The 21,725-nt window shown below is 35.4% G+C and overlaps 1 pseudogene; it reads left to right on the forward strand.

The window, feature by feature from the left end:
• LOC107663271 (shootin-1-like) overlaps positions 1-21,725 on the forward strand; it is a 33,962-nt pseudogene that overhangs the window by 10,390 nt on the left and 1,847 nt on the right.

Consider the following 21,725-nt stretch of genomic DNA (forward strand, 5'->3'; position numbering starts at 1 on the left):
GAATGGATTTTATAATACAAATAGCAATGTGTAACATTTTACCATATTTAGTGCAACACTTTTATTTGTTCCCCACAAAATATTGTTTTTTTCACTAAATGTTTGGATTCTTAAAATTATTGTGCACTGATTTTTCTAGAATAACTTTTGCTGCCGAATTATCCACTAACCTAGTTTATGATACATTTTTGTCATAGATTATAAATATACATAGGCCTATATTTTTCAGATTTATTGTTTATTTTATTTTTCTCTATAATGAAGTAGTCTGTATCTAGTAGATTGTGAAAGAATGAGTATCATTTCCACACACAGAGATATATAAATTCTATATTTATTTAAATGAGGGAAAAAAACTTCACTGGTATCGGATCGGTATCGGCCAATACTGAACCCTAGGTATCGGAATCGGTATCGGAGGCGAAAAAGGCAGATCGGAGCATCCCTAATTTTGACGTTGTGGGGACATTTTTTAGGTCTCCATGATGAAACAAGGTTATAAATCATACATAAAGTGTTTTGAAAATCTAAAAATGCAGAAGGTTTTCTGTGAGGTATAGGTTTAGGTGTAGGGTTAGGGTAAGGGAATAGAAAATAGTTTGTACAGTATAAAAGCCATTATGCCTATGGAATGTCCCTATAGTGATAGGAATACCTGTGTGTGTGTGTGTGCGTGTGCGCGTGTGTGTGTGTGTGTGTTGGAAAGGGTTCAAATATGAATAATGCTGGAAAACAGTTCATTTAATAGTCCAACAGTGACACATCAGTGGATACAAATATTCCATGTCCATATGAATCTTTAAATTACAACTCGGTAACAAAACAACATGTATAATAATTATATAAGAATTACAAAGATGTTTTGAGTAATTTTTGATGAAGTAAAGCATGTCACACTACAGAATACTGCTATGACTACTACATCAACTGTTCAAACACAGTTCAAATCCTTGCTTGCGTTGTATTACCATGTGTTTTGTCCACCATATGAACTGTAGTTCCAGCTGTTTCACACACCAAATGTCCCCAGCCGACTTGCTCGAAAGGAGTCTGGAGAGCATGATAGCTGATAAAGAGCTGTTCTAAATTTCAGTGCTCTGGACAGAGTAATTGTATGATGTTGTGACCTTGTCTGTGAACGTCATGATGTACTGTGCTAGCTGCTCCAGTGTGTGCATGACAGACAATTAGGTGTGTGCTTGCCTGTAGTGACAACTGTAGTGTGTTTGTGTTGAAGAAAACATCAAAATATTTGACATATTGCTTGTCTTCAGTGTCACACAGGGTGATCGAGGAGGTGAACAACATTCAGGAGAATCTAGAGATTGAGAAGACATGCAGAGAGAGTGTAGAAGCTTTGGCCTCAAAGGTGGGGTTTTACAATAAAGTTAATGATCATCTGGTCTGTTTTATTCTGTTTCATTTGATTCCCCTTGTTTCTGTTCCGTTCCATTTGATTCTGTTGTGTTTTGGTTCAGTTGATTCTTGATTTAATTCTGTTTTATTTAAATCTCTTCCGTTCTATTTAATTTGATTCTCATCTGTTCTGATTTATTTGATTCTATTTTGTTCTGTGTCATTTGATTGTTGTTTTATTTCATTCTGTTATTTTTTTATTCATTTTATTCTGTTCTATTTAATTTGATTCTTTTGTGTTCTTGTTCATTTGATTCTGTTTTGTTCAATTTAATTCTGCTCTGTGTCATTTTATTTTGTTCTGTTTTGTTGCATTCTCTTCTGTTCTGTTCTGATTCATTTGATTCTGTTTTGTTCTTATTTATTTGATTCTGTTCTTTGTTTGTTTGGATTGGTTCAGTTTAATTTAATTCTCATGTACTCTGCTTCATGTGATTCACCTGTTCTATTCTGATTCATTTGATTTAGTTCTTTTCTGTTTCATTCAATTCTTCTTTGTTCTGTTTCATTTGATTCTCCTTTGTTCTGCTCTGATCAATTTGATTCTCCTTTATGTTCTTATTCCTTTGATTTTCTTCTCTTCTGCTCTCCTCTGTTGTGTTCTGATTCATTTGATGCTGTTCTGTCCTATTTATTTGATTCTGTTCTTTTTTTTTGTTTGATTTGATTCTGTTTAATTTAATTCTCCTGTGCTCTGTTTCGTGTGATTCTATTTTTGTTCCGTTTCATTTGATTCTCTACTGTTCAGTTCTGATTCATTTGATTTTGTTCTCTGCTGTTTCATTCAATTCTTTTTTGTTCCATTTCATTTGATTCTCCTTTGTTCTATTCCGATTCATTTGATTCTGTTCTTCATTTGATACTGTTTCATTTGATTCTCTTCTTATCTGTTTCATTTGGTCTTGTTACTATGTGTTCTGTTCTATTCTGTTTCATTCAGTTCTGCACTAATCTTCTCAGAAACAATACTTCCAGAATCATACATGATGTTTTTGCGTATGCTTTCACAGTAAATAGATTGGGATCCATCATGCCTCTATCCAACCATTCCAATCAACCTTCCATCCATTTATTTCCTCCATCCTGAGCAAAGTACACACAGTTGTACTCCAAATGGGCAGTCAATCCATTCAGTTCATGCTGGAGTCAGTCTTAAAGACTATCTCCCTCCGGTATACCTGCATCTTGGTGTTGACTGCCAGCCCACCTCACTGGACCCGCTCATTACAGAAGTATTCAATTTGCCATCAGTCCCAGCTCAGTACATTGTTTAGTTGGGTTTCAGTTCTACCGTTCAGGCTCAGTCGGGTCTGAAAAGTGAAGTGGCATCTACACTGAGCGCTCAGCAGGTAAATGGATTTCTAAAAGCCCAGGTGTGAGGCAAACGATTACTGGCTCATTGCCGTCTCTCTGATGGATGAATCAACTTTCTTCTGCTGTCTGTCAGTGATGAGCGCTGATCACCACACACAGAGAGAGAAATGAGAGAACAGTAGCAGTGAAAGGAATAAAGACACAGATAAAAGAGATAAAGACCAGGAGAAAATAGTCTTTAGATTGAAAAAGGACACTGTTGTCCTGCATTTTAGAAGCAGGGTAGCTGTCATTTGAAGTCTTTCTGCATCCAAAAAAAAGAAGACATTTCACTGTGCAAATGAAAACTGACATTTATTTTTTTTTTATACTTGACAAAATAGACTGAGGTGAAAAAACCCTGCTGGCTTACTGTTATTTAGCGTGGATGACAGGATTTCATTCCTGCCATTTCTCTTGAGGTATAGCTACATTTTTTTCCTTGAAGTATGTGAAGCCATCACAGATGTTTCTGAGAGCTGCGGTTGAGGAAGACTGCAGAGCATTTCATTTGTATGGAGGAAATAGACCTGCAGCTGGGCCGTTTTGTGCCTCAGCATTATGTGTTGGATAAAAGCTCGATTTAACCAATCAATGGTTTCCTGACATCCTTAAATGCACAGCCCAGCTTGTTCTATATTCGCCAGCGGCCACTGCGCATGAAAACCAGTGCAGATGCCCTTTGTCCTGGCTGCTCTGTGAACACCTCCACACCGAGCCCCTCACGTCTGTGTGACTAACAGCAGGAGAGTCCTGTAGGTTTCGGCCTCCACAGGTTTACTCCTCTTCAGATGACTGTTTGAGGAGGCAGTTGTGTTTGTCACTAGCTGCTCTTTCAACACATAGCCGATTCCTCTCAAATATCTCATCTGTCTTTATTTTAAAGCAGGAAACACTTTGCATTACATTGATCTCTGAAGTCCAAATTTCTTGCATTAAAATTGTGATTTTCCCGAAGAGTTTTTTGTTTTTTTGTTTTTTACAAAATCATTCAAAAGTGTTTTTTTTAAATGTTTTTGAAAGAAGTCTCTTATGCTTACCAAAACTGATATTACAATTTGTTTTAATTTATTGGTATTGGATGATATTGGTTATTTATTTATACTTTACTTTTGTCATCATCTAATTTTAATTTAACGTTAATCTTTTAAAACACTAAAGGTTTAATAACACTGTTAAATGTAATCATTAGCATATCTCAAACTGAATGCCCATTTTCATACTGTACATTATAATTGGCCTAAATTGGCTAACTTGTAGAATAAAAAAAAAAAACAGATTTTAGTTTGTAGTGTTTTTATTTATCTATTTATATAAAACTGTATTACATTTTAATGCTGGCTATTTGTATGCCATAACATGAAAATAATTATCACCTTATCGGTATTGACCAGATCTGTAATATCGGTGCATTACTACGTTTATTTTACCATAATGAGCAACAGACTTTACATTATTCCACTTATTTTCTGGCTACTTACCCAGTAAATAAGTAAATAAACAGACATGAAATTTTGATGTTGCCTTGTCGCTGTATTTATGTGAACTAATTTTGCAAACATTTATAAAACAAGTATGAAAGACTTTGACTTGATTTGCATCTCAGCCCACAGGATGGAAAAGAAATCTCACCTCTTTTTTGAAAGTCTGAAGGATATTTTTGTGAAAATTACAGCATTGGCTCATCCCAAATTTACATTTAAATTAGTCCAAAAATGTTGGTAGGTGTGATTGGAGGACGACGAGTGGAATTGTCTCAAATAGTGTGATTTATTGTGTATGACGGCTGTAATTTTGTCTGCCAAGAGACCCTGAGGTAGACAAAAAAAGAAGAGGGAAAAAATCATAATCAATTTTTTAAACTCTGGAACATTTTGAATTAAAAAACAGTAATGGATGAGGGTCCGCGGGTGGTGGCAGTCAAATCAAAGTGCAATCCAAACACATGACATTTTGTTTTGATGTGTGATCAGAGGAGATGAGGGGCCTGGCCACCTCGGGACGCACGTCTGATTTCTGCCAGTGTGTAATTTCACCGCTGCGCTCTCATCAATGCCGGATGATTATCGCAGAGCAAGCGTGTATGCGTGTGTGTCTGCGTGTTTATCCCCATATTATGTGTTGTTGATTGCGTTTTTGAAAGATGCATTCAGCAGAAAGGACGGCATCAGGAAATGGATTCACGTGCTGTGTGTCCTCACTTGGATGTCATTCATAAAGGCTCGTTAAAGAGGGGCATTTTATCCCTGCCTCCCACTCTTTTTCTCTCTCTGACCGGAATGTCATCCAGTACTAATTTACATACCTCCACCCCCATTGGCTCTCTGAGTTTCCATTAAGTGGCCTCCCTAATTGAAGTGTGAATGACCAGTCTTAAATTACTTTAATTGGGTGTTCAAAAAGGTAAAATTTCTCGGATGCAGGTATGTGCATGTGGCGAGGGAGGGGGTCCGTGGCCGCGCCTGATAGAATGCTGTAATTATTTATGAAAACAGGAGTGTCTGCTGCTGCTGCTCCTGCATACGTGTAATAAAATGTCTATTATTTTGCCCTTGATTATTGCTCTCTTCCAGAGTGTTTGTGCTGTGTGTGTTTGGCTGTGTGATTGAGGGGAATTGCATGGGCACCCGCTGGGGTTCCAGTGGGCTGGTCTGTCAACATGCTGCTGATTTGATTTCTCATATTTTTTCGCTCTGTGGTAAACGCAGAAAATCACCGGCTTGGGTTTTATATCATTTGTGGTGTTACAAGTGTCATTTTGATTTCTGATTATTCCTATAAATGTGACGACATTGGCCTCACTAGATTAACTTTTTTTTGTACTGTCAGTAGACACTGGATTTTCGTTCTCTTCACCGAGACCAAGCAAATTCATGTTTTGATAGTGTAGTTTTTTTTAGTTTTTTTTTTATTTATTTATTATTTTTTTTGTACAGCACTTTGGTTCCAGTCATGATGTTGAAAGTGCTTTATAAATAAAGTTTGAGTTGAGTTGAGCTGAGTTCAATTGGTACCGTGTGATGCCAGCAGCACTCAGATCATGAGTTGAAATGTATACATTAAATGCACTCTAAGCTGCTTTGGATAAAATATCTTTCAAATACACAAATGTATATCTTTCTCTCAGTTAAACAGACAGAACCGTTCTCTGAAGAGGAAGAGTATGCTCTTTATGTCCCGCCTTGGTGCTGATGTCGTTGCTGAGATCAGTCTGGATGATGAGAATGATGAAGATCCACAGGAGGAGGAGTCAGGAGTCTGTAGCTCCTCCCACTGTCAGATTGTCATTACAGGTGGGTCAGTGCACTGTCCCACAATGTATTGCTTAATAAAATATTTTGGAGAAGGGTCTGGCTGCAGCCTTGCTCTTGCACTCTCAGACTTGCATTCTCAGACTTGCAGTCTCAGACACTTGCACTTCCGCTAGCGACGTCACTTGCAGTCTTTTTTATTTTTTATTTTGTTCTATTTATTGATTACTTTTTGTTTATTGGTCTTTATCATCTTAGTCCATTATGCTACGTTTTGCAGTGTGGGAGGAAAATACTATATACATAGGCCTATTCATTATATTAATAAACTGTATATTGAATTTGATATTTTAATAGCATCTTAATACATTAAGCCATGTTAAGTGTTTATGTTTTTCTACAGGAGGAAAACGCTTAACGAGAGACTTTGTGCATTGCGTTCATATTCTGCTGTTCTGTAGCCACGGATTTGCGGGTCTTGTCTTTTTCTTGCAGGACCCTGTACGTTATAGTATAAAATTAGTTTTAATCGTTTAATCACCACCACAGCGTCTTGTCTCCATTGGCAACAAGCACGATTTGTGTCGATTGCAAGTGACGTCGCAGGTATCGGAGAGGGTAAGTGGCGATTGCAAGTGACTTCGTAATTTAGTTTCTTTTGTCTTGTCTTCACCACCTGGCTACTGTTGTAAAATGTTGAGAGATTCAAACAAAAAGAATAAATAAATAGAACAAAATAGAAAAATAAAGACTGCAAGTGACGTCGCTAGCGGAAGTGCAAGTGCCTGAGAGTGCAAGTCTGAGAATGCAAGCGCAAATCTGCAGCCAGACCCTTTTGAATATTTTTATCACTTTATACTTTTTGCATCTACATATTAGTTTTAAAGGTGAAGTGTGTAATTTCTATGACACAGACAGCAAAGAATTGCATGTTTTTTGTTCAAGCAGATTGACTGGGCCTGTCATAATAACATAGGCTCTGGCATTAAATTGAGGCTTGACTACCTGTTTAGTCAAACAATGGCTGACAAACTTGTGTGAAAGCCGTCATTATTTAGTAGTACAGAAATTAGACACCTTTGCCATTAAAGGGATAGTTCACCCAAAAACGAAAATTTGATATTTATCTGCTTACCCCCAGGGCATCCAAGATGTAGGTGAATTTGTTTCTTCAGTAGAACACAAACGAAGATTTTTAACTCAAACCGTAGATTTTGTCTGTATGTTTTTTTTTACTCTCAAAGCCATGGGACCCATTGACTGCCATTATATGACTGACAGACTGCAACGGTTTGAGTTAAAAATCTTCGTTTGTGTTCATAGATATATATAAGTAGATTCCTCATTAGTGACTGTTTCTATGGGCCGCGATACGTTCCAAAATGGAGGACGCGTCAACGTATCTGGAGCGGTCAAATAGGGCATCTATACGCGCTCAGGACAGTTGGACATTGCGGTGGATCAGAGGTAAAAAATTATATAAATACCGTTCGATTTCTTGCACAGACCAATCATTTCGTGTCTTAAGACCTCAATGAATCATCACGAGCCGCAGGGTTTAATTTGGTTTTGTCTGCAGGGCAGGACTTACGGCGCCGGGGTTTCATTTTTGGTTGAACGGGCCCTATTTTAACGATCTAAGTGCATGGTCTAAAGCGCACAGTGCAGGTGCACTCAGGGCGTGTCTGAATCCACTTTTGCTAGTTTAACGATGGGTAAAATGTCGGCACGCCCAGGTGCATGGTTTAAACGGGTTGTCCCTATTCTCTTTATGAGTAATGGGTGTTTTTTGGGCGTAACGTGCAATAAACCAATCAGAGTCTCATCTCCCATCCCCTTTAAAAGCCAGTTGTGCTCGCGCCATGGCGGGTTCGCTATTTACATGGCGGAATGTAATTTTTCATTTTTAAAAATGTTTGTGTGCTGCTGCGCGTGTCCCTGTGTGTGTAATAAGCAAAGTGTACGTGTGTTGTGCACCCGCCTATAGGCGCATATTACTAACGCGCTCTTTAAATAACAGAAAAAATATTGCGCCAGACTTTAGACCAGGTTTGAGTTGGTCTATGGAGCAGTCTTATTTTCAGTTCCTCAAAATAGCAATGCGCCAACAATGCACCTGAACACGCATCTTTTTTAGGCCAGCACGCCCATGGGCACACAAATGGGTGCAAATGCATTTTCTATTTAAACAACGCAGCACAGGATGGGAAAATGAGAACTGCGTCGGGCTGAAACTAGCAAAAACACTTGCGCCGCATTGCGCCGGGTGTATGATAGGGCCCTAAGTGTCTAGGCTATTAGAATTTTTTATCCAAAAATTGAAATTTAGTTATGTACTCATCCTCAGTGTTTTTTTCTGTGAAACATTTGTTTTTTTGTTTTAGATATTAAATATAAATTATTTTACACTTTTACATAAAACAACAGTTCAAAGTGACAGGCTTTCGAGTTTCAATTCTATATTAAATTATTTTATTTATTTATTTATTTAAGATTACTCTTTACATATTTACACTTTTACATATAACAACAGTTCAAATTGACCACAGGCTTTCCATTTTTTGTTATTCTGTTAATATTATTCATTTATTTATGTGTTTTAAAGGGGTCATATGATGCTTTTTTAAAGATCATTATTTTGTGTATTTGGTGTAACAGAATATGTTGACATGCTTTAATGTTCAATGGCAGAGTCTTAACTTTGATAAAGAATATCTCTTTGGTTTTGAGACTTTAGTCTTTGCAACTTCAGGGATCTTATCTATGCACAATCAGCTTGTAACACTCCAAAGAGAAAGGAAAACACGAAATCGCATCATATGACCCCTTTAAATGCAATTTTTTAAAAGATCTTTATATTGAAACAACAGTTAAAAGTTTAAAGTGGCCACTGGCTTTTTTTCAAGGCTTTCAAGCACTGAAAAACATTGTAAAAGTAGTCCATACAACACATGCTTTATTTCGAAGTCTTAGATACAATAGCTTTTATAAGAAACAAACTAAAAATATAAGTAATTTTGCCCTCCGCTGCAGTTCTCAATTCATGATGTTTGGTTACAAGACACTTGAGAATTCAGGCTGTTTTGTACTGTCATTTGTTTATTTATACTTTTCTTGTTTATTTGTGGTAGAGCTGAGGGATAAACTAGAAGTGATCCTGGCTGAGAAGAAGCAGACTGTGATTGATCTGGAGACGACAAGAGAGCAGCTCTGCCAAACTAGACAGGAAGTATGTGAGAAAGGCATTTAATCTTGGGTTTTACTGCATTAACTTACTACTTAACTTTAAGAAAGATCTACCGTGCATCATTTTAAAAAAAGGTCTACAATATACATTCAAAATGTTATTTTTTCTTAATGAAAAGTAAAAATCATGACAGAACGAAAATGTTTTGATCCACCTCCTTAATGTCTTTAATGTTAACCTTTGCCATGTTTCAAAGTGGCTTTCACTCAGAATAATGACAACCAAATAGAAAATAAGGTTCTGTCTTTGTGTCATATTGTTCGGTGTTTTAGATGAACCAGTTAAATACCCAAATAAATGAAGCTCTCACTCTCTCTTTCTTCCTAAGCTCCTGAAAGAGAAGCATGCTAATACTGTTTTAATAGCTGAAACATTCCAACAAAAGAAGCTCTTGGGAAAATACAACAGAGGTCAGTTGTGCTTATGCTCTCTACTGTATCCACTTACATCAGCCTCTCTCTCACTCTCTCTCTACCGCTTTCCAGTCCAGACATTGATCCTAACACACTCTGGTACATCTTCATTGCTTCATTCAAAGTCTATACTGTGTTTCTTGTATCATTATTACAATAACAATAAGTCATACAGTATTTTTATGTAAATCTAAGTGATTTCTGACACCTTCTGCTTGATTATAGAGTCATAACAGGTCATGCAAATATCACAAAAATCAGAATGCATGATTTTTCACAAATATTTTTTTCCTGTTTGTTTGTGCGTGTTTTGAGTTGTTTAGTCGTTTGATGCATGAATTAAATTAAATAAAAAAATCGTAATGTCATAATCTTATCACTTTAAATAAAGAATTATATTTCTGGTCTTCTTTTGTTAATAATGATATATTTGAGAGAGTTGCACTCTGTTGCATACAAAAGAAGATAATGTTGTCATACGCTGCCGTTCAAAAGTTTGGAGGAATTACCTTTTTTTGAAAGAAGTTACTACTTTTATTCAGCAAGAATGAATTAAATTGATCAAAAGTAAAAGTAAAGACATTTATAATGTTACAAAAGATTTCTATTTGAAATAAATGTTGTTCTTTTGAACTTTCTAATTATATTATATTTTTGTATCATTTCCACAAAAGTGTTAAGCAGCACAATATTGATAATAATAAGACATTTTTCTTGAACAACCAAATCTGCATATTAGAATGATTTCCGAAGGACCATGTGACACTGGGGTTAATGGATGCTGAAAATTCAGCTTTGCCGTAACAGGAATAATTATATTATAATAAATTATATTTTCAGTTTTTAGAATTGTAATAATATTTTACAATATTGCTGGTTTTAATGTATTTTTGATCAAATAAATGAAGCCTGAGTGGGTATAAGTGACTTCTTTCAAAAACATTCAAAAAAATTACCAACCCCAAACTTTTGAACAGTAATTTAAATTAAATGCATATAAAGAGGTCAGAAAAGTAGAATTATGGATAAGAGCCAAAGGTCATCATCGGACACTATTGTCTTCGGCTTAATAGCCGAATCTGAACTGCCTCCATAGTTGAGTTTCCATAATTGATTCTGCTATTTTCTTGTTTACAAATCTGTATTGTATAAAGCAATCTAGAAATAAAAGTAACTTAACTTAACTTGACCATGCTGATTTAAATGGCAAATTACACCCTAAAATGCCTTTTAAAGGTCTATGCCCTGTAGTGGATGTCATCAGAAGGTCAACAGGAATATAAATTATACCATAGACAAGATATATAGAAAACTTACCTGTTTGTGTTTGTAGTTTCTCAATATGCTCTAGATGAGTTTGAGGCCTTGCAGGATGATCTAAAGCTTGAGAGGGACCTGCGATCTGAAGCAGAGAAGTTTGCACATGAGGTGAAAGCTCAGTTTGATTTGAATTCATAATTAATTTATTGAAATGTATAAGACATGCTAGGAACTCTGAATATTTATGGATTCCTGGAATATATTAATTAAGCGGTGTGTGAATGTGTGCTTATCTCTCTGTCTCTCTGTGGGTGAATGAAGATGCTAGTAGAGCAGAAGAAGCTGAAAAGACAAAGCCAGATGTTGATCCAAAGTGTGTCTCCAACAGAAGCTCTGCAGAAAGCTCTGGCAGAGATCAACACACTGACACACACTTTAGAGACACAGAGACTGGAGCATCAACAGCAGGTAATAAACACACATACACACATTAATCCCTACACTGTCCTTAAGGTCACAGTGTCCTGAGAGGGTGCAGACCAAATGTCATTAAAATAATAACAGACAAACCAATCAAATCAACCATACCAACCCCTCCTAGTGTCACACCAAAACACACACACACACACACACACACACACACACACACATGCAGTTCATTATGTGCCTTTCTGAAAGGAGAAGGAATGAGCGGTGTTCTGCATTTAAACAATCATTAAAGGATCAAGGAAAATGCTGGAGTCGACATGACTCACTCACTTCATGGTATTTGTCTGCCATCACTATAGAATTTATATATATAAAGTATATGACATATTTAATATGACAAGAACAATAATGAGGGTGTGAGGGATGGAAGTACAGTCACTATGTTTTACTGCCTTAAAGGGATGGTTCACACAAAAAAGTCATCATTTTGTCACACTCATGTCGTTCCATTGGAAAGGCGAGACTTTTTCTCTTGCATGGAACTCATAAGGAGATATTTAACATGCAGAGTGCAGGATTTTTATAGTTAACTAAAACTACAACTAAAACAATCCGTTGCTTGAAATAAAACAAACCTTAACTGAAATCATTTTAAATATTTAAAAAAAATAAACTTAAACGTATTTTATTTCAACAAGTTAAACTAAATTAAAACTAAAAGCAAATAATAATAAAAACTACAAAAAAAAAAAATATCAAAACTTTATCTAAAGTTGAAATAAAACTGAAAATATATTAAGAAAGACGATAATAGTATCTCAGTGACAGTAAAAAAAAACACTGGTCCAGTGTCCAAGCTGCTATTTTCTATATAGTGAAAGTAAAAGGATACCTGGTCACCATTTCATTTGATGGCATGATGGCAGAGTATTCATTTTATAAGTGAACTATACCTTAAGTTCAAAGATCACATTCTGTTTTTACAACCCATGTTTTGTTGGTGGATTCCAGGTGAAGGCTCTTGAAGAGCAGATACATGGCAGCGAATTAAAGAAGCAGCTGACAGCGTTACAGAGACAGACTGAATTGCTGGATGAGGAAAGAAAAGAGTGGCAGCACAAACACACTAAAGCTGAAACCGAGGCTAAAGACCTCAGATGCACAGGTACCACGTTAGGGGTCAGTTTTTAGATAAAAAAAAAAAAAAAGAAGTCTGTTATGCTCACCATTTGATCAAAAAAATACAGTAAAAACAGTAATATTGTGAAATGTTTTTAACATTTAAAATAACTGTTTTCTATTTTAATATATTTTAAAATGTCATTTCTGTGATGAAAAAGCTGAATTTTCAGCAGCCATTAATCCAGTCCCTCCTCAAGCAACCCACTCAGGTGAGTGTCTATTTGTGATGAAAGCCACCAAAATGAGTAAATACAACTTGATAATAAAAAAGATCGGATGAAAACTGCAGTCAATAAGCTGTTTGCTGATTGGGAAGTTTCAATGACACATTTCTTGTTGAAACAGGAAATTTTGCTTTAGTTCTCCATTTTTTCTTTTGTCTCTATCTCTTTTAGCTCATTACTCTCTATGCTTCGTAAGAAAAAAGATGTGAGCACTGAAATTGCATTAGCGGAGAAGGACTCCTCTGAGAAAACCCCAGGTAAAGAGCGGAGCCATCAGAGTTAATTTCCAATCTATAAACCTGCTCGGGTTAAAGGTTTTGCTTTATAATAATTAATAAATGCAAAGATTACATAGATTGATCATTTAAAAGCACAGTAATCAGCGATGGCTGATGGTTCAAGGTTTTTTCTTTGATTCGTTTCATTAGCAGGGCTGCCCTGCAGTTGTATTTGCCGTCGAGCCACATGAAAGATTTCAGACATTTGTGTTGACCTTTTTGAGCAGTGTTGAATATCAATTAGAAATTTGCAGTGCATTCCGTCAGATGGAATGTAATTAATGTACACCGTTTCACATAAAGTAAACTTGTGTTCTTCATCACAGCAAAAATGAAAATGAAAGACTTGGGTCAAGTTCAAGTTTGTTCTTAGCCATTTCTTTCAGCCTTACACTAAAAAACGATGGGAGAGAAAAAGGAAGAAGACTTCCAGCTTTTTGCTAAAGGACAAACACTTTTGTACAGAGTTTGGATAAGTCATTACCCATTTATGCTAAAAAAATGGACAATTCTTCAGTTATTGGCATGATGTTCAGGTTTATAGAAACTGACTGGTGAACTTTAGCCTTCCTTTTATCACTAGTGCTTGATTTTCTTTTTCACTGGGTTTGAATGTTTTCAAGGAATGGTGATCTTTCCAAAGGATTGACTAAAATTCTTTCACATCCTATAATAAGTATAAGTGCAGGCCAAAGCTTAGATACTTTTGTTGAATAATTGCAGTTTTCTTTCAGGTGTTCTTATTATTGAACAGCATTTTTATGATCTCATATGAATAGAAGGTTGTTATTGGACCATACTCTAGCTCTGAAACGTAATGCCAATTTAGTGCCTTTGCAAAAGAGAATGTTTTTAGATTGATTTTTATCATGTCAGAAAACCATCAGGCTGGTAAGCAGATATTCACATTTTTTGTTACTGTTAATGACAGAATGACTAAAAGTGTTTGCCAAGGCCGCTAAACAAAGACAAACATCACAGATCAACTTTCTTTTGATTTTTTTTATGATATTTGTGCATTCCAGCTCAAATAGAAACCCTCACAGTTCTGTTTAGTGGTGTCAGTATGTCTGATATTATTCAGTGTCTGAAATGACTGCTAATGAAAAGCAGCAGATGTTTATCTACATCTGTGTTGATCTGTTTAAATGTGCTTTAATAGAAATCCCATTTGTCTGTCTGTCTGTGCATGCGTGTGTGTGTGTGTGTGTGTGTGTGTATGTGTGTCTGACAGAGAAGGACATCAGACAGCAAGCTGTGGATGAGATGATGCAACGCATCAAAAAAGGAGTTCAATTGCGACGTGTTTCCCAGAGAACCAACAGAGCCAGACCAGGACCGGTACACGTCTTTACATACTTTACACTTTCTTTTATTCAGTTAATCAGTGTCATTAAATGAAATTACTTACAATATGCCGATGAAGTATTTAGCAAGGATGTATTAAAATGATCAAAAGTGACAGTAAAGACTTATGTTACAAAATATTTCTATTTCAAATAAATGTTTTTTTTTTTTTACTTTATTGCAATCCTGTTAAAAAGTAGCATGATTTCCACATAAATACTAAGCAGCACAACTGTTTTTAACATTAACAAGAAATGTTTCTTGATCACCAAATCAGCATATTAGATCACTATATGCGTTTTTAACCTAAATCACAGCATCTGTTAGGGAAGTAGGCTGTCAAACAAACACAAGTGTTAGCCAATCATTGTAGTGGGCATTTACTTCCTAGTCTACAATTTGCCACGCCTATTCAAACAGAACGTTCTGATGAGGCGGGTCAAAAACAGGACAGAAAATAGCCTATTACTTCTAAATTATGTTTTTTGATGTAAAAACATTCTAATATGCTGATTTGGTATTCAGATAAAACTTTTCTTACTATAATTAGTGTTGAAATCAGTTGTTCCTCTAAACGTTTAGTGGAAAACATGATACATTTTTTTCAGGATTCTTTAATTAATAAAAATAGAAATTTCAAAAGAAAAGTATTTTATTTGAAATAGAAAAGTTTTGTCACAGTACTACTTTTATTTGTTGTCACTTTTTATCAATGTAATGCATCTTTGCTAAATAAAAGTATTTAATTTCTCCCAAAACTTTTGAACAACATTCCAAATAACCCAGTGTTTATATCTCTGTGTTTTGTAGTGGAGGAACTGAAAAAGAAGCTCCAGCAGGTCTCCAATCCACCACCAGCTGCCACAGGACCCCCTCCTCTTATATATAATAACACTCACTTAAAAATAGTAACACTCACTTACATAGTCTGCTTAATTGTTTCTCTGGTCTTCCTGCAGAAAGAAGGGACAAATTCTGCCATACAGGACCTTCAGGGAATCCTGGTTAGGATTGCTTTATTTATTTTTATTATTAATTAATACTATTAACACTTATTTTATATGTCAGTATATATGTTTTTTAATATAAAATAAACAAAAAAATATTTCAATATAATTCAAATGTGTTTAAAACTAGCTATTGGTATAGTAATGGAATCTTTCTGTTAGAACTCAGTCAAGCGTCCTGGCCCCTTCTCCTCGCCTGGGACATGCCCTCCATCGCCATCACAGAAGTCTGAGCTGGAGAAAGCCCTGGAGAGACGGAGGGGAGCACTGAAGGCTGCAAAGAATAACAGTCAGTCAAACACACACACACACACACACTTAAATTAAATGTAATTAAATTTATGCATTTAGCAGATGCTTAAGCGACTTACAGTGCATTCAGGCTATACATTTTTTTATCAGTATGTGTGATCTCTGAGAATTGAACCCACGACCTTTGCGCTGCTAACGCAATGCTCTACCACTGAGCCACAGGAACACTTCAGCACATTTTCTCTGTCTCTTGAGCCAGATCATCCGTTTAACTTTTCAACCCTTCCCCTCCAGCGAATTCCAGTACTGCCCTGGATCTGCCCCAGATTAAGCAAACCCAGTCAGAACCAGGCCAGAACACAAGGGACCAGGTTCAGGACACACCGCAACACAACAACCACAATATGCACTGATCAACTCAAGCCTTCATAGGAGCTCATAGGTTGTGAGTATCTGCTCTTTTATGTAGAGCCATGTATTTACACACCAAAAGAGCATTTCTTCCTGCACCAGCGTAGTTCATCCAAACTAACCAAACACATGTGACTACAAAATTGTAATGCACTGAATTAGGTACTGTTTTTTTTTTTTTTTTACATGTAATACTTGCAGTAGTTCAGCCATAATGTGACTTAACAGCATCAAGCATATGTGTGGTTTTTTATATGCTCACGTTTATTTATTTTTTTGGCTGGGTCAAACAATTTGCGCCCAGTTGTTAGTTAATTTTCTCTTTTGTTTGGTTCAAAGAGTGTCTATATTCGATTTCCATATCCATAAAAAAATATTTTTCTATAATCTATGAATCAGTGTTTTAGCATAAACTATCTTTCAATTAAATATTGTTTTAAAAAAAATGTAATAATCAAAAAACCCTGAACAAATTGTGTTTTCCACAAACATGTTAAGAAGCACAACCATTTTCAACTTCATAATAATAAAAAAAAAATTCTTGAGCATCAGCATATTAGAATGATTTCTGAAGATTTCTGAAGCTTTGCCATCACAGGAATAAATTATATTTTAAAATGTATTAAAATAGAAAACAGTTATTTTAAATTTTAATTATATTCCACAGTATTACTCTTTTACAAATTTTTTTAATCAAATAAATACAGCCTCATGAGCATTTTAAAAAAAATATATATATTTTGCTTTTTTTTTTTTTTTTTTGAAACAGAATGAAAAAGAATGTTTCTTTTGAATGGTAGTGTACATGCCACTTATACAAGAAACTGTCAGTATGAAAGAAGTAATTGCAAGAGATCTCAGATATTATGGTGACAACAATTTTATTTTAGCAAATTTGAGCATACTTTGGGATAAAGTCTGAGATTTCAGGATAACTCCAATATTCTTCATAAACCAAATTATCTAAACTGTCAGTCCACAAACACTTTATAGCTTTATACTATTACAGCATGTCTGTTTTCACTTCTTTTGGGAAATTTTAGAAAAAGTTGATACTTGAAAAGTGCTCAGAAATCCATGAAGTCTCCAGAGCTGTGAAAGAGCAACCCCTAAAAAATAACTTCTGTTTGGAACAAACATATTAGTCACACTGTATTAACTTGAGAATCTATAAGTGGTATAATGTTTTTGATTTTCTTCGCTTTGAGGGACTTTGAATATCTGTGAGTGTTTAATAGTAGTGAAACGAAATCCCCTCTGTCCTACTGTCTACTTTGGCTGGACCGTCCTCACTGAACAAAGTCATTGACACATGCTTTGTCTTTTTGAGAAGCGTTTCTAGAGGGGCGTTGGTGACCAGCCTTGAACATGTGCCAACCTAGTGTGTTCTCAAATGGCTTTGGCTAGACTAGTATTAACCTTCTAACGTCCCGCTCGGTAATTACAAGGTACTGATGTGAACTTATCCCCCTTTTAACAATCTTTTTACTGTTTCATGAACCTGGATATTTTTTCAGGTTCAAAGAATTGGCGTTTTCACCAACAGTATACAACAGTTTTTTGGGTCATCAATCACACAAGACTATTATTCCTGAGACACATTTTTAAAATAACAGACAATGAATTGATGCTATTTGTACATTTATTGACTGAGCTGTAATTAAATATTATTCTTTTTCAAATTGTTGACATGCAGACATGACAATAACACGCTACTGAATAGAATATATAAAGCAGTTTAGTTTAAATGGATGGCTTAAGTGAAGCATTTTGAAAGCATGTATAGGCATGGGCCTGAGGTGGTTTAATTTATGGCAGCCCTGAAGGCACATTGTGAGAGGCGGCTGATCTTTGTGACTCTCTAAATACTTCATTAAAGGAGGTCAGACTTTCGTGAAGTGTTGTTATACAGCAGAATACTTTTCTGAACCCTTTTTCTGGAGCTGAGCACATACTTTCTTTTGTCATATTAACTTCCAGCAATGACAACATAGATTTTTTTTTTACGCGTCAATGGAAGGAGCACATTTTGAAAGGTTCATGACATTTTTTTTCAATTTGAAATGTGAACGTCAAAATGTTCACATAATCATGATTACTATTTTTTTCAAACAACATAAAATCTGCTATAAAAAAAATGATAATGACATTTTAATGCACCTCAGAACTTTGACTGTAGAATTATATAAGGTAAGATTATTGTTTTTTGAAAGACATCTTTAATGCTCACCAAGACGCATTTTTTCTTGATCAAAAATACAGTTAAAAAAGTAATATTGTGTAATATTATTACAGTTTACTGTTTAAATAACTGTTTTCTATTTGATTATATTGTAAAATGTCATTTATTCCTGTTGGCAAAGCTGAATCAGCATCATTATTCCAGTCTTCAGTGTCACATAGTCCTTCAGAAGGTTTTGTAGAAAACCGTGATAAATTTTTTTCAGGATTCTCTGATTAATAGAAAGTTCAAGAGTATTTATTTGAAATAAAAATGTCTAAAATGTTTTAACTGTCATATTTTGATCAATTTAATGGAGCCTAGCTGATAAAATAATAATTTATTTAAAAAATAATAATAATAATTTGTACTGCCCTCAAATTTTGGACGGTAGTTGTTAGTATGCGTAAAATAATTGAATAAATAAAAACATTTAAAGTATGTAAGGTCTTTCAGCCCTTGATGTGAAGGCCTTTTTAATATTCTGCAAGGCTGGAAAATTTATTTTGGATGGTTTAAAGCATTGGCTTTTGACTTGAGATCAGTGATGAGGTGTTTCCTTTGTCTGCTCATTGGCATTTTGGCAAAACATCTTCTACGTTTCTCATTGTCTGATGTAAATTTGATCCCTGAAATTTTGTATCTTTCCCCATCCAGTCCACAGAGAAGCATTTTATTCCGTCCGAATCGCACACTAGATCAGATTTATACAATGGTGTGACGTTTGTCATGCCTCGTTACACAACAGGATTTCATTTCCTCTAGTGAGCTGCAGCTGCTGTGTTGTTGTTGTGCTGTGAAACAGGAGATGTGTGTGTCTGCGCTGAGGCTCAGTGACGCCTTTCCACTGCTTTCACACACTTAGGCACAATTTCCAGAGCGGCTTAGAGCTCTTCATGGGGTTAAATCTTCCCGGACACAAGATGAAACTTTATTCCCTCTCACTCTCTCCTCTTTTCTTTTTTTTTTTTTACTCTGTTCCTCACCTGACCCTGACCTGCAGCAGAGAATAACACACACTGTACACTCCAATTCAAGGCTGTGTTTGAGAAGCGTTTTATAAATGTGTTAGTGTTGACTGTCATTGTGTTTTGTGAATGAAAGAGCTTTGTGGAATGTTGTTGTGCCATTTCAGATGTAGCTTTGAATCTTTGGGGTCCTTTAAAAGCCGCAAGTGTTTGTAATGTGAATCTGGTAAACAACAATGTTAAATGTGGGTTAAACTACTGTTGTTCATGAAAAATTATCATATTGTGACACTCAGTTTTGTAGTGGACTAGCTGTATACTAAAGCCCATATAGCATGAGTCGATATCAGAGATATTTCAAGTTTCTGTAAAAAAAAAAAAAAAGTTTTTTGTGTCGGCGCCAATAGCCTCGTGGACAGCGTGCCGACATACAGCTCCGTTGTGCTATGGGCTTCCCGAGTTCAAATCCTGGCTCGAGGACCTTTCCTGATCCTGCCCCTCTCTCTCTCCCCCACTTCACTTCCTGTCATCTCTAAACTGTCCTGTCATAATAAAGGCAAAAATGCCAGAAATAAACATCTTAAAAAACAAAAAAGTCTTTTGTATAGGCTAAATAATAAGTATTTTCTATACGTATTTTTTATGGGCTAAGTATTTTTTCTTTCAAATGTTCCACTGGTACACTTTTATTTAATTATATTTATTTAAATCTAACAATACATGTTAAAGTTCTAGTAAATAAAAAGTTACATCTTATGATTGGCTGAAATTGTACATTAAATGGTAAAATATATATTTTTTTTGTTTTATCAGGCTCCTATGAAAATATCATTGGACATTTTTGAAAAAAATGCACTCAATAACTGACTAATAACTTTTTATTTTCCATCAAAGTGAAATTAATAGTAAACAGGAGCCTGATAAAAATGCTCATTTAAAAGAAAAAGTCTCAGAAAAATCTCAGATGGACTTTTTGCATCTGAAGTCTCTCTCTCTCTATATATAATGTATTTAGGTTCCATTTGTTAACATTAGTTAACATGAACATACTTCTAAATAATTTTTTTATATTAATATCAACATTTACTAAGACATTATTAAAATCAAAAGTTATATCTGTTAATATTGGTATTATTTGTATTATATTACCATAACGGACCTGAGCTTACATTAACTAACAATGAACAGTTGTATTTATATAAATTAATGTTAACAAAGATGAATAAACAAAAATACAAATGTATTGCTTGTTGTTCATAAGCAAAACTTAGGGTTCAGACGTTCAGGACTATATGAGTAAATGGTGTTGTCATGATGGATTATTGATTTCACATTTGCAAATGCCTGTTTTTTAAGATTTTCTAAATGAAAATCTCACTAGACATTAATGTAGAGCTTTATACAAGGCAGCTAATATTGTTAATATTAGTTGTTAGTTAATGTATAAACTAACGTTAACTATTGGGACCTTATTGTAGAGGGTTACTTTTATTTTCATTATGATCATTTTTATTATTGGACTCATGTGTGACCCTAAAACTAGATGAAGAAGAGATCACAAACTAGGATCATAAACATTCTAGCATCTAGATCCTTTTAGAGTGAGGTTTCATCTCCACTCCCCAACAGCACTCAAAACACAATCAATAATCGACTCACATTTTTATTAGCTCTTCTGTCCGACATGTAGCATGTTTTGTTTGTTGACGTTTCCGGTTTGGCATTTGTTGAAGATGCGAGGTGTAAATTAGTAAATATCTTGCTCAATTGCAGTCTCTCTCGTCTTCTGGTCTGCATGTTTTTCTTAATCGACGTACTATAAACATTCTGTCAATCTCGACAAGCTTGTAATCATAAAACGTCATGCTGGGCTGTTGCCCTGCTGCTGTTTGTGTCTTATGTTTGCTTTTTATCGTATTCTATAACACTTGCGCTGCACTTGTTTCGAAACCATAGTCAAGCAACACAAAACAACCTCTATTGACAGAACCACAATTTAGAGCCCAGCTTGTGTATATATGTGTGTGTAAAATGCTTAATTTAGCCTGTTTTGTTAGTCATTTTCTTTTTCAAACAGAATGATTGCCTGTTGGGGAGCCACAGTAACTTGTAATGCTGGTCTCAAATCTCTCTGTTTCTCTGCGGATGCCCCCAGCACCCCCTACACTCCCGCCGCGTGCAAATAGCTTTTTTTTTTTTAGAGATGTCACCCATTGTACGCTTACAAAATGCTGTCCACTCTGCATCATGTAAGTTTGGTGTATTTTGAGGGCTGTGTTTCTCTCCCTAAAAGGTGCAATGCTAGTAAGTTCATGATTTCTATAATTCAATTAAGAGGTAAACAAGATAACGAACATGTTGTGAGTTGATTAGGAGCTGAATGTGTCATTCTTGTGGTCTGTAGTTTCGCAGCACAGCTGTGGGTTTGTGTTTTCTCTCACTTGTTAACACAAAACAGTCCATTCA

Source organism: Sinocyclocheilus anshuiensis, unplaced genomic scaffold (assembly GCF_001515605.1).
Source record: "Sinocyclocheilus anshuiensis isolate Anshui unplaced genomic scaffold, SAMN03320099.WGS_v1.1 scaffold1719, whole genome shotgun sequence".
NCBI classification, from domain to species: domain Eukaryota; kingdom Metazoa; phylum Chordata; class Actinopteri; order Cypriniformes; family Cyprinidae; genus Sinocyclocheilus; species Sinocyclocheilus anshuiensis.